This window comes from Coturnix japonica, chromosome 13, assembly GCF_054131305.1.
Source record: "Coturnix japonica strain WE chromosome 13, WE-NBRP24, whole genome shotgun sequence".
NCBI classification, from domain to species: domain Eukaryota; kingdom Metazoa; phylum Chordata; class Aves; order Galliformes; family Phasianidae; genus Coturnix; species Coturnix japonica.
This window is the reverse complement of record NC_140675.1, coordinates 8,523,621-8,527,161: the sequence shown is the minus strand read 5'-3', so window position 1 is coordinate 8,527,161 and position 3,541 is coordinate 8,523,621. Positions and strand designations below refer to the sequence as shown.

Sequence of the window (3,541 nt, the reverse complement as noted above, 5' to 3'; positions counted from 1 at the left end):
AGCTGTTTTTTAAAGCTTTGCTTCAAAACACTGAAAAATCATTCTAAAAGCGAACTTTTCATTTATTTTGCATAGAAAAGAGCCAGTAGGGCTTTCAATTTTACCAATGATGAATGCGATGAATAATTGGAGTTGATCTTTCTAAACATTATCTTTTCAATAATTTGCAATAGTTTTTATCTCAAGAAAAGTGAATTCTGATTGCAGACATACTGAATTCTGATTGCAGACATACTGCCTTCTTTTATCTTCTCTAAATTCCTTCTTGCTTTTCAAACAAACAGATCCCAGCTGTCCCATTGCTGACGCTGGGCACTGCAGGAGGCTCCAGGAGCAGTGGTGCTGGGGCCATCTCCACTGTGCACAGAAGCCCTGGACCACAACAGAGACCACATTTTTACAGGATAAACGTTTAGGGAATTGATCAATGTGTTCCCTAATGGTGATTAATTTGGCTAACAAATATACATTTAAAGCTTAACAGCTACACGTGATATCCATCCATTCTCATTATGTGGGCTTAGTGAAGGTGATGAACAATTCTGAGTGAGAAAGGCCTACAGAACTATCACTATGTTCTTTAAGAGTGCTCAGTAGCCACTTACATGGTCATACACAATTTATAACTGTGTAAGTTGCACTTGAATGAGCATATGTGCATTCTCTTTATTGTCCGTAGAGAACGAGATAGAATCTATCTGGAAAAAAAAATCAAATTTAGCTGTTTGTTGAACAAGATGTGAAGCACACCTCACTGAAATAGCACAACAAGACGTGCTTTGATTGAAGAGCCTTCAGGAAAAACTCCATGAGCAGCAGAGCAGAGCTGATCTCTGCTGCTGCTGAAACGTGTGACTTAGTTGTGTGTTTCCTTGAGAGCCAGACCTTCCAGTCAGCCTGGTTTCTAATGCTTAACTCTCTGCTCTTCTGTTCTTGGAATACCAGCAGAGAGTCCACGGGAGCCGAACAAACCTGAGTCTCACAACTTGTGGCACTGGACAGTTTGTGAGTACACTGCAGACAAGTATAATTAAAAATTGTACTTGTTAAAGTAAAAGTAAAAGTTAAAGTAAACCAACAGCTTCATCGGTTCCTGAAAACGTAACTTTCTGAAAAATGCTGCTTTGGAACAGTATGACTTCACACAGGACAGGAGCAAAAAGGCAGACAAGTTCATACAAGTTCATACAAGTTCATCTCCCAAGTCAGATTTCAGTCTTGAACAAGTGAGTAATGTGTTGCATGAAGGTTTTGCTGTGTCCTGTTTCCTATGTGTGCCCATTGTGTAGCTATACAACAAGAAAGAGCAAAATTCCATGGAAAAATATGAGTAATTTGGCACAATATCAATTTGCATCAACATGCAGATCCTGTATATCATCACTTGATATGCCCTATGCCTACACCTTATTTTTTAACACTGCACTGCTGTGTAACTCAACTGCCTTGCCAGGCTTGTCTGAAATGCTCATATGGATGCAGTTTGAGTAGGTCCGTGCTGGAAGTGCCCCTGACTGCAGGCTCAGTGCTACAGCCACATCCAGGTGTCAGTCTGTAACTCTGCAAATAATCAGCTGCTCCACATCTCCACAGCTACCCTTACAGCCACTGACAGTGTGCCCCTGGATCCTGTGTGCTGCACATATCGGCCACCTCTCTCACACTGTATCATTCATAGAGTCCTTCATTCTGTCTTAAACATACGTGCATTGCAGTTGGAGCCACAATAAAGCTCAGCTTATCCACTAAGAGCTTTTGAACACTTGTTAGAATTTTGTTAAGAAATAAAACTACATCACCTACAGGTACAAATCATGCTTAGGTCCTTTAGGCTGCCAATATAGAAATGTACGCAGTAGTGCAGACTTGAATAGCCTTACCAAGCTCGGACTTATTCATCAAAGTATACAACTTCTATCAGTACACAGATCAGTCATCTTCACATGGATTTGAAGATACAGTCCATGCACACACACACACACACACACACACTGGGCACGTGCTGAAGAACCAGGCTGTCTGGAGAGGGAGAGATGTGAAACTGACACAGTTTGTCAGCAAAGGAACCATGGAGGGGACAACACAAACGTTCCTTATGGCAGGTTAGACCATTTTCTAAGGGTTTAAGCTGTCTCCCTTTGCTAGAAATGACTCTCTTTTTCTCCCAGGCCTCTTATGCCAAACAACTGCTCTTTGAAACATCGCTTTTTCTTCATCTTTCGCTAGGTTTTTATGCAGGAAAGAAAAAAAAAAAAAAAAAAAAAGAAACAGAGACCTTTTATAAACTACAACAGGGGCCAGACAACTGTTTAATGTTTAGTTTGGGGGGATGCTAGTGTTATCTGTCCACCTTTTGTGCTGAAGATGACATTAAAGTTAAAATATTATGGCATATTTAAGTGTGCAGTAGCCCATTACTGAGTGCAGCAGTAGCTCAGTGCTAAGTTTAGTGTCCACTGTAAGACCAGAACACATTGGTTTCTTTTGCAGAAAAAAGTGACAACCAAAAGCGGGACTTTGTGGGCCAGTTGGATAAAACATAAGCTCATCTTGCCCCCAAAACCCCGACTCTGGAACCACAGCCTTGAGACTCAATTTGTATGTCAGGTATCTTTGTAAGAAATGCCCAATTGAGAGAATCAATCCTTATAAGTAGCTAAACTGGGAACTGATAAAGGAGACTTGTATCAAGCCACAATACACGCTCAGCTTTCTGGACGGCAGGAATTGCTAACAGATACCATGAGGTCTTAGTCACACGTCAGGATTAGTTTGTTTAACTAAGCAGCTTCTGTAAGCGCCCATAAAGTCACGCTGGACTCACCCAGAGCAGCAGATTTACCAGATCCAAAGTGTCTATTCATATCTTTCCAAAGGATCATCTCGTTTATCTGTTCTGTATCGCAAACTAAAGCCGAACCACTGCAGGAGGTGCCCGCCGTGCCTCCTGCTGGGTCACAGCACCGCCCTCCACAAGAGGCTTCACCCGGACCCCAGTTCCCCGCTGTTAGCGGCAGCTCGAGCGCTCCGCTGTGTCTGCCCCTCATTGCCCTCAGCACTGCTTTCCTCCGCAGCTTCTTTAAGGGACGAGAGCTCTGCACACTAAGGAAACATATTTTCTAAATCCTCCGTTTATAATTCCTACAGAAATTCTAAATAAATACCGCGTTTAAAAGCATTATAGTTTACACTTGGCAGCCGAAGTAGGTAAATGTTGTCAGTTATGTTAAAGAAACTAATTACTGTGCTCAAAAATCCACTACTACGTTCGTGCTACTTTTGGAAAGCCAAATCTGGAGCCAAGGAACGCTGCCGGACTGTGTGCTCAGCGAACGCATCTCGAAAGAAAAGCGCGGAGTAGATCGCGGACATTCCGACTGAGCGGTTCGGATGAACGCGGGCCTGCAGCAACGGCGATGGACGGGCTCGTTTCTCCCCGCGATGCGGAGCTTTTCTGAGGGCCGCCGCAGACAGCGGCTCCCCCGCACGCCGTACAGCCGCCGCACGCCGCGATGGCCGCCCGGCGCCGGGCGCACACCTG

The 3,541-nt window shown here is 43.8% G+C and overlaps 1 long non-coding RNA gene across 1 annotated transcript; it reads right to left on the bottom strand.

Annotated features, from left to right (window-relative positions):
- Positions 1–269: 269 nt before the first annotated feature.
- LOC146758669 (uncharacterized) lies at positions 270–2,944 on the bottom strand. Its single transcript, XR_014933772.1, has 2 exons — positions 2,825–2,944; positions 270–372 (listed from the first exon to the last, which is right to left on the bottom strand). It is a non-coding gene; the product is annotated as an uncharacterized LOC146758669 (long non-coding RNA).
- Positions 2,945–3,541: the final 597 nt, after the last annotated feature.